At 38.9% G+C, this 9,603-nt stretch overlaps 1 protein-coding gene across 2 annotated transcripts in view; it reads right to left on the bottom strand.

Annotated features, from left to right (window-relative positions):
* si:ch211-63b16.4 (uncharacterized) overlaps positions 1 to 7,576 on the bottom strand; it is a 32,389-nt gene extending 24,813 nt beyond the window's left edge. The window contains exons 1-2 of one of the 2 annotated variants that reach the window (XM_034018319.3): positions 7,329 to 7,576; positions 3,151 to 3,240 (exon numbers count right to left, since the gene is read on the bottom strand). The gene's annotated coding sequence lies outside the window, so the exon portion shown is untranslated. The remainder of the gene's footprint in view (positions 1 to 3,150; positions 3,241 to 7,328) is intronic. The other variant, XM_034018318.3, reaches the window with a different exon arrangement.
* Between the last annotated feature and the right edge of the window lie 2,027 nt (positions 7,577 to 9,603).

Consider the following 9,603-nt stretch of genomic DNA (forward strand, 5'->3'; position numbering starts at 1 on the left):
GTATGTCATCTTACCTGCTTTATTCCATAATTGTAGGCAATGCTTAATTTGTGCCTGGGCTTGCCGGGGCACATCCCCAGTATCTCTTACGTTATGAAAGTTAAAAGATTTCATACTATGTTTTGCTCTCAGATGCATGCTATCTGAGAATTTAGTATTTTTTTTTTAATTCTCAAAACAGTGTTATCAACTCTGTAAGTCCTTGCATGTGCTAAAGATGAGTCCGCTGCTAGGGACGTTCACGTTTTTGGTAGGCAGCTGACAGATGTGGGAAGTCTGAGAGTTGTTCAGCGGATGCTCTTGCAGTGGACTGCAATAACAGTCTTGACTCAAGCAAATACGAGAGTTGCACCAGCAGTATTTGCCCGAAGACACTATTTGGCATAACACCGGGCAGTTGTACAGGTCTGTAGCAGGAGAATATATTTTTTCTGTACTGCAGTTGCTTTTAATCATTTTTTCTGCCCATACGACTACTTTGTATATGATGTGGAATACGTGATTGTAAACTTGTACTCTTTTAAATACAGTAACGACCCTGGGTCTGCTGTAACTGCATTCGGGAAGGTTCTGTGGCCCAATGGTTCAACTGCAGCTGGTGCTCAGGGACGGCAGAGACGGGAGAATGTCCACCTGCCAGAAGCTCGGCTTGCCGCACGAGTGGGACCCTGTTGCAACATTGTTGTCACAAATCAGGGGATAAGATGTTGCAACAATCAAGGGATCGAGAGCAGGAAGCCGTGCATGCTTGGGATTGGTGGCTGGTGCACAGGGGGCGTGGCCTGGGCAGGGGGATAAGTAGCGGGCTGCTGAGACGAATGGTGTGGCGTGAGACGAAAGAACAGAGAGAGAATTGGAGAAAAACAGCAAAAGAGAGCCAGAGAGAAGCATGACTAAGAGAACCAAGAAAGAAACCAGAGACTGCACTTAGACGGCTGTAGCACACAGCCATAACAGTGTGATTTGGACTTTCTATTCTTTTATTATTTTCACAGTTTGAGTTGCACTACACTGCTCAGCTGTAGTTGTACCACTGGCTGGTAAAGCAGCATGCTTTTACCTGTTAAGTGTAGAGTCCCGGATTAATAAACCGCTGCATTCGAGAGCTTGAAAAACCTGTGTGAGTCTGCCTTCATTTTCACGCAACGCTACAATACATGTGTTGTGATTTAAATGTGCGGTTCTAAAGAATTGTATTATTGTTAAGGATACGATTACATCCGGTGGTCACGGCTTTCAGGGAACTCCTACATTTTGCCATTTGTTTCCACTCAGCTTGAAAGTAGGAAGTCGTTTTTAGGGTTAGGGTTTAGGGTTTGGGTATTATTTTTTTTTAAGTACGCAGTGAGAAATTTTGTTTGGGGGGAAACCTTATTTATTTATTTTTTGTAGTTAGTGGGTTTTAGGGGGTGCAATGCGGAACTCATTAAATATTAAAGTACACCCTAACCACTGTCAATGGATTGGCTGAGGGAAATGTGGTGCAGGAGGGAGTCAGGCTTGCACTGTAGCAACAAACAGCGCCCCTAGAGTATACTGGAGCAGCACATGGCAGACATGAAGTGAGGCGCGCTGTGCGCTCATAAGCTTCAAACCAAATGGTTAACTGCAACACAGGCGGTTGCTGAGGTACATCACCTAAATAGCGCAAGAGGTTTTTTTTATTTTTTTTATTGCTTATTCATTTTTACATTTTGAGTGAAATTCGATGTGTCACTGACAGCCTTGTCCTTCTATGCCGGTTGTTTACATCAGTGGTTTTCAACCTGTGGGACACGTAACATGCAGTACTGGTACGTGACAGGCTTGCCACTGGTACACAACGGCAGTTGTTCTTTATGACGATATGACTTCTCAACCACAATACTCCCTCAATCATACCATTGTAATGTATCAATCTGTTTGTACCACTGAATCACAGAGAAATGAGAAATGATGAAACAGGGCTCCAGACTGCAGCTAAAATGGTTCCAAATACGACTACAAAAAAACATTCTGACCAGGGCCAGACTAACCTATACGCAAATTACTCTATAGCGTAGGACCCCCGCAAGGTCACTGTTTGTTTGGGACATTTTACAAAAACTGCTGAATGCGGGTGGACGGGCCCATACACACAGGAAGAGAGGCGCACAGAAGCTTGCTTTCAGTTAATGTTGTTCTTCTATGAAGGCTAGGCATTTCTTTCTCGATTACAGCAGAGTTCTCTGAGTCTCTCACGCAAGCAGCTTCCTGCTGTTGTACAATACCAAATGCCCCACGCCCTCTACCTCCTGGGAGAGACCCGTCCCTACTCCTACTACAACAGGGGCATCAGTTTGCAGGATAAAATCTGTGAATCAGGATCAATTTACGTATTTATTTATTTCAGTTTTAAGGCCAATTTAAAATACCTGAACTGTCTTAAATGTGCACAGTATGCCTCTTTAAATTTTAGAAACTTTCCTTTTTCATTTGGGGTTTGGAATTTTAGGGAAAAAAGGTGGGTAAAGGTACAATGCGGGAGGCTGAAGGAAATTCAAATGTGGATGCCTGCAGCCTGCAAGAACGGTTTAAGTCCATAGTGTTTGTTTCTCTCGCTACAAAAATAAAAAAAAAAAGTGAAGTGAAGGACAGAAAAGTTATTCCCTTTTTTTGTTAAACTACATTGTTTTGTTCTGTTACATGCTGTCAGATCAGGACTATTTCCCATATTACAACTGTACACAATTAAGGTGCCATCACCAATTCCATACACACTTGCAAAAAATGTAAAATATAAACATGCTGAGTTCATTGCAGTCATCAGCTCATAGATTAACCATTCAGCAGAAAGAGGCAACAAACAAGTGAGTACAGACACAACAAACCTAATCGGAATGGGGTAGGTCTCGGTTTTAAAATAGTCATTTAAGATTGCACATAGTTACTGGTGCACCTGGTGGTCCCTGCTGGAAACACTGGTACTTAAGATGAAAAGGTTGAAAACCACTAGTATATATGATATCATATTATACACTTGTGTTATTAATTTTCATAAAGTGCAACAGAACCTACAAAATTAATACAGAACCTACAAAATTACATTAAAATGAGCTCTCTGTCTTTACTTTTTTTTCTTTTTCTTCGACCTGATATACTTGCTTTATTATTATGTTCTATTACATGTACCTTCTCTTCTTTCTCCATATCTCCTGAAACACGCCTGTTTCATTTTCTCCGCCTCTGCCTTTCAGTCCCAGCTGTCCATTGATTAAAATCCTGAAATGATGTAAAAACTGTTATTTGCATAAGTAACATATAGGATTATCACTTAAACACTGAACAGTTATGTAAATTGTAACCATTCCACCCGTCGGAAAACAGCAGAAAACTGTTTCATTTTATGATGGAAACAACGTTCAGGGTTAAAACTGACGGAGACAGCGAGTTTCGGACTGTCGGAATACTCAGGGCCAATGTGTGATGAAAGCACTGACCAGAGTCAACTTATTATTTACCATCGTTTTGTAAATGTTGAAGCAGGTGAAATTCGCTCTGAGTTTTGCCAGAAAATCTAAGTGCAGCCATATTCAGTTGTTTGGAAAATGAACACAATAATTAGCCAGATAATTATGGTATTTAAATCGGACGGTGCGTCAGTAATGCTAGCACAGCATTATGAGGTATGTTTATTTTATATTATAATTAAATGTGGGTAATACTAATGGACATGATCATATGAGCATGTGTCACACCTGCAAAGTATTATTATTATTATTGTTATTACTATTATTACTATTTGTATTAATTGTGTTGTCACTATTTTCTTGTTTTGCTTTCACTTTATTTTGAGTTTGAGATTGACACTTTATTCATTATTTTATTGATTTACTTTGTGCACGTTTGTTGTGGATTTGCTGTGTGTTTTTTAAACCTCTGTTGCAGGTGGACTAATGAACTGATGAGCCCCAGCTGAATAATTGACCATCTTGTTAATTATGGGCTGAGCTGCTAACTAGCTGCCGGTTATTTATACCAACCGGTTTGGCTAGAGAAAGGAGAACACAGGAGAGCGAACACTGGAGAAGAATACTGGAGAAGAACACTGGAGAGAGAATACTGGAGAAGAACACTGGAGAAGACCACTGGAGATAGAATATTGAAGAGAGAACACTGGAGAGAGAATACTGGAGAAGAACACTGGAGATAGAATATTGAAGAGAGAACACTGGAGAGAGAACACTGGAGAAGAACACTGGAGAGAGAATATTGAAGAGAGAACACTGGAGAGAGAATACTGGAGAAGAACACTGGAGAAGACCACTGGAGATAGAATATTGAAGAGAGAACACTGGAGAGAGAATACTGGAGAAGAACACTGGAGAAGACCACTGGAGATAGAATATTGAAGAGAGAACACTGGAGAGAGAACACTGGAGAAGACCACTGGAGATAGAATATTGAAGAGAGAACACTGGAGAGAGAACACTGGAGAAGAACACTGGAGAGAGAATATTGGAGATAGAACATCAAGGGAATGTGCTGACCAAGAACCGAGACGCAGAGAGACGAGACGAAGGGGAATCCACTTTGCCGATATTATCTGTTCACAAACAACGCTGTTGCCGGATTGTTTAGCTGCTGATTTGAGCACCAGGACCGATCTGTGGGCGTGTGCTTGTGCTGTGCTGGCTGCAGTGAGGAGCTGGACTGTGAGACATGCAGCTGCCGACTGGAGTTAAATTAAAGATAAGTGTAACTGCGAAGCAGTGCGACTATACTTGTTTCTAAAAACACAGTCCAACTTTAAAGTGGCTGATGACTAAACTATCGTTCTCGTCCTCTGTTTTTTCTAGATCTAAACTATACTGTATTGTGTGTCTATGTTTACACTTTAATATATTTGTATGCCTAGATGTCTATATATACATATGTTACTATATCATTGCATATGCTGAAGGATTCTAATACTGTCTCTCATTTTAGTGCACCTTGACATTCAAGTTAGTGACCCTGTAATTGAATGGAGAACTGATGGAGAAACTACGCCCCCCTCTTTGTTCTATTTCCCGATAGTTGATTTGTATGAGCTCAGTGCTGAAGATCCTGTGAACAGCTTTTACTGTATGAGCTCAGTGCTGAAGATCCTGTGAATAGCTTTTACTGTATGAGCTCAGTGCTGAAGATCCTGTGAATAGCGTTTATACTGTATGAGCTCAGTGCTGAAGATCCTGTGAATAGCTTTACTGTATGAGCTCAGTGCTGATGATCCTGTGAATAGCTTTTACTGTATGAGCTCAGTGCTGAAGATCCTGTGAATAGCTTTTACTGTATGAGCTCAGTGCTGAAGATCCTGTGAATAGCTTTACTGTATGAGCTCAGTGCTGAAGATCCTGTGAATAGCTTTTACTGTATGAGCTCAGTGCTGAAGATCCTGTGAATAGCTTTTATACTGTATGAGCTCAGTGCTGAAGATCCTGTGAATAGCTTTTACTGTATGAGCTCAGTGCTGAAGATCCTGTGAATAGCTTTTACTGTATGAGCTCAGTGCTGAAGATCCTGTGAATAGTTTTATTGTATGAGCTCAGTGCTGAAGATCCTGTGAATAGCTTTTACTGTATGAGCTCAGTGCTGAAGATCCTGTGAATAGCTTTTATACTGTATGAGCTCAGTGCTGAAGATCCTGTGAATAGCTTTTACTGTATGAGCTCAGTGCTGAAGATCCTGTGAATAGCTTTTACTGTATGAGCTCAGTGCTGAAGATCCTGTGAATAGCTTTTACTGTATGAGCTCAGTGCTGAAGATCCTGCCTGGGTTGGGGTTCTTTATAAAGCTGCTATATCTGGATGTTCTTATTGTGTCTGCAGGCAATTGTTATGAATATATATTTTTTTATTGGATTTTAGTAAAAGAAAAGATATTTATTAAATATATTTTATTTGACTTTATTGGTTTGGTTGTTTCTGTTCTGCCACAATTTACGTGTCATAGTATTTATCACACAATTATAAAAGATATTTAACATTTATTCCTGTGACACACGTTCATTTGTGAGGTTAGTATTTTGTAAGGTGTCCGTCTGACTGTGCCGACCCCTATATTTGTTAAGTTGAATTACCGGTGCTCATCAATTTCTTTTTACTTTTTTTTGGTATTACAAAAAAAAAAATAGGTGATTCAAGAATAATTTATTTTTGATAATTGAGGGGCAATTAGAGCTATGGCCAAAAGTTTTTCACCAGATACAGAATTAACTAATTTTGCTTCATAAAATCGAATGAAACCTGCTGAATAATGTTATGTTAACATATTGAATTAAATACCGCTTTGTAGTTTTCCATGTACAGTACTTAACGAAAAACTGAAAAATCAAACAAAATGTGACATTCTTAAATCTAACATGAAGTACTGTACTATGGCTTTCGGTCTACTTTTTGCGATATAATTTTGTAGTTCCTTTGATTTGGTATGTTCATTTTTATTTATTTATTTATTTTTGTCTCAATCCTAAACTTCAAGGTGATGCAAAATGTTTGGCCATAGCTGTTGAGTATATTTGATTGACATATGATACAGTATGTGTTACTTGATTGATAAATGTGCTGCGTTGACCAAAATACGTCTTAAATTATGACTGAAAAAAAGTATGTGCTAGCTCATAAAATTCGTTCAGAAAGTATTTCCATTGCATTTATGCGCATCATTTATCGTACAGGATGCATTTTCATCCAACCCTACCCAACTTTTTTTGTTTTGTTCGCTCGTATTGAATTAACCGAATTTTGTCTATTTTGATCACAATTGTCGTGCTTTTTTCCCCTCATACGCATTGAGTTTTAGCATATAAAAATAAGTTTGATGGAAACAGCTACCGCTTGCCCCCCGGCATCTCTCTGTACAAATTTAGCACTAGCAATAACCATCGCTGTAAGCTAGCCTACACCTATAAACGATCTTTGCAGTGCCTATAGGCTATAGCCACAAATTTAAGACATTTTTGACAAAAGTAGAATCTCTGCACAGATGGTTACTTTCCGTTGATTATTGCATACATTAATATTTAGCATTGTCCAACACAAAAAGATCACTACCTCTATTTTCTTGTCTCCATGTTAAAGTGTCATAACGTTTATTTAAAGTAAACTAGGGAAGCAAGTAACACAACTGATACCCATAGTTATTTACTTCTAGACATCACATTTGGCTGGTTGACACACCGTTGATTACTACAAAAAAAAAAAAACCTGTACACTGCTATTGCTGTTAAGCCACAGAATGTATGTATATATATTTTTTTTTTTAATTACAAAAAGTACTGATCCAAAATTGGCTACATACCTTTAGGTAAGGAAACATCATCAACTCACCTTAAAATATTCCAGTCCTTTATTTTTGTCAGTGCGTCATACAAGGTTAAACAGCCTTCTGAGTTGTCCAGGATAGCAAAGTCTTTGATAGCATGTTTTTACCGCCTCATTTCTACTATTGTATTCCGAGTAGTCTACTGGCATTGCGTCACAGCTTCAGCAGCCGGTGCCTGCTGACTTTTTACAACTCTTTGGAGACCAATTCAATGCAGTGGGGTATATACGACAGTGGCAGTGCCATATCCTGGTTATTATTATCTTGTTGCGAAAAATTATTCAAAATTGTTTAAATAATAAAACTGAAATAAAAAAATACGTTTTTTAAAAATATATATATTATAACAATTTAATAGAAAAACACTCTGATATTTTAGAGGCTAAGCTGTTTAATGACAAACTCCTTGGATCGCTTTATGATTTGTACGGTCCAACTCAATAATAACAGGACACTAACAGCAACTTGCTTTGAAAGCCAGTGTAGCACCCGAGAACATTTAATGGTACCCCTTTTTTCTTCTGCAGGCAGCAGAGCCTACTATGCGTAACAGAACAAGAATTAGTAAGGATTCATTACTCAACCCGATAATTCAGTGGTACATCATGGTGTAGATAGACCACTGAGTTTGTGGTCAAGGAATGAGGGTTGTTGTGTCAACCCAGGGTCAAACCAGGGTGGCCTCTTCACATATACACAGATCAATCATGCTGCAGGGAGGACATCGATTATTGCCTTTGTGTCAGGTTCCTTCTTAACCCTTAAGGTGCACAAGGAATTGAGCGGTTGTTCAAACGGTTTCTTCTTAAAATACATTTGACAGTGACTCAGGTATCACGAGGAAACTGACAATTTGGATGACCAGATTCAGCCTTTCAGTACATTTTAACCCTGCTTCTTGCACCTCATTGGAAAAATAAGAAAGTTAGCAGCATTTTATTTGTTGCACACACTACGATAACCAGCCAAGAAACACCCGGTCGAATCAACGCTTAAATCCATTTGGATTTTAATTAGAAATCTACTGTTTGACACACTGTTTAAAATTCTTCAAGTTTATTCCTCAACTGAAACATATATAATTATGTTTCCTTGGTATTTAGTAGTTTTGCCTCAGAAGCTGTTAAAATACATTATTATTATTTGTTTATTTAGCAGACGCCTTTATCCAAGGCGACTTACAGAGACTAGGGTGTGTGAACTATGCATTAGCTGGAGTCACTTACAATTACGTCTCACCCGAAAGACGGAGCACAAGGAGGTTAAGTGACTTGCTCAGGGTCACACAATGAGTCAGTAGCTGAGATGGGATTTGAACCGGGGACCTCCTGGTTACAAGCCCTTTTCTTTAACCACTGGACCACACAGCCTCCTACAGGTTATAGATAATTCTACAAGAAATATGTGACACATAGTTTATTAATAATTATGTGTAAAACCAAGAGCAAACCTGAAGCAACAGCTAATACTAGGATATCCAAGTTAAATAATACAGGTACCCTATTTTCCCTTTCCTTTACATGCCTTTTAGACAATGATCAATGTTCTTAGTTTATAGAACAAAAACTATTATCACTCTCACGTGAACACTGTACAGTAAGTTATGGAGTATAACATTCCAATATTATGGTTATTATTGTACATAATACTCTTGGCCTGACACTGTAAAAAATGTTTTAAATATCAAGTAAACAAATGTGTCCTGGATAATGAGTATTTAAGGTTGATCTGCTTTGAACTGCAGTCTGCCAGAATATGTTCAAAGGACTGTAAGAGACAAAAAAGGGAATACAAATATTTTTTAAGTGCTGAAAGAGCAGCTCTCTTTTCAAACTCACTTTCACTACATGCAGTCTTAAAGCCTAAATGTACACATTGTTCCTAAAAAACATATTTTTTGGTTTTCTTTCATCACCCACTAATTCTCCATGTCATAACTGCAGTATGTGCAGGAGAATGGGAGGGGGTAGTACATGGAAATAGCGTTGGTTTACAGTATGTGGCACAGTGTGACGTGATATCGTTTTTTGTAAAATGTGTCAGCAAGTGAGAGAATTATGACTGTCAATATGCAAATGACTCTGCAGTGCCTCAGACAGCAGATACTTCTTGGCAAAGGGACACAGGATCTTTTGACAGAACCCAGCTTCTTTGAACAGAGACACAGGTTTACATCAAAGTCCCTATAGCTGCCTCCATCTCAATATGAGATAAATTGTTGCCAACTGCTTCCCTGCTCTGTATTGGGCTGCACCACCTAAAGGAAGGTGCCGGTCACTG

The sequence above is a fragment of the Acipenser ruthenus genome, chromosome 6, assembly GCF_902713425.1.
Source record: "Acipenser ruthenus chromosome 6, fAciRut3.2 maternal haplotype, whole genome shotgun sequence".
In the NCBI taxonomy this organism is placed as follows: Eukaryota; Metazoa; Chordata; class Actinopteri; order Acipenseriformes; family Acipenseridae; genus Acipenser; species Acipenser ruthenus.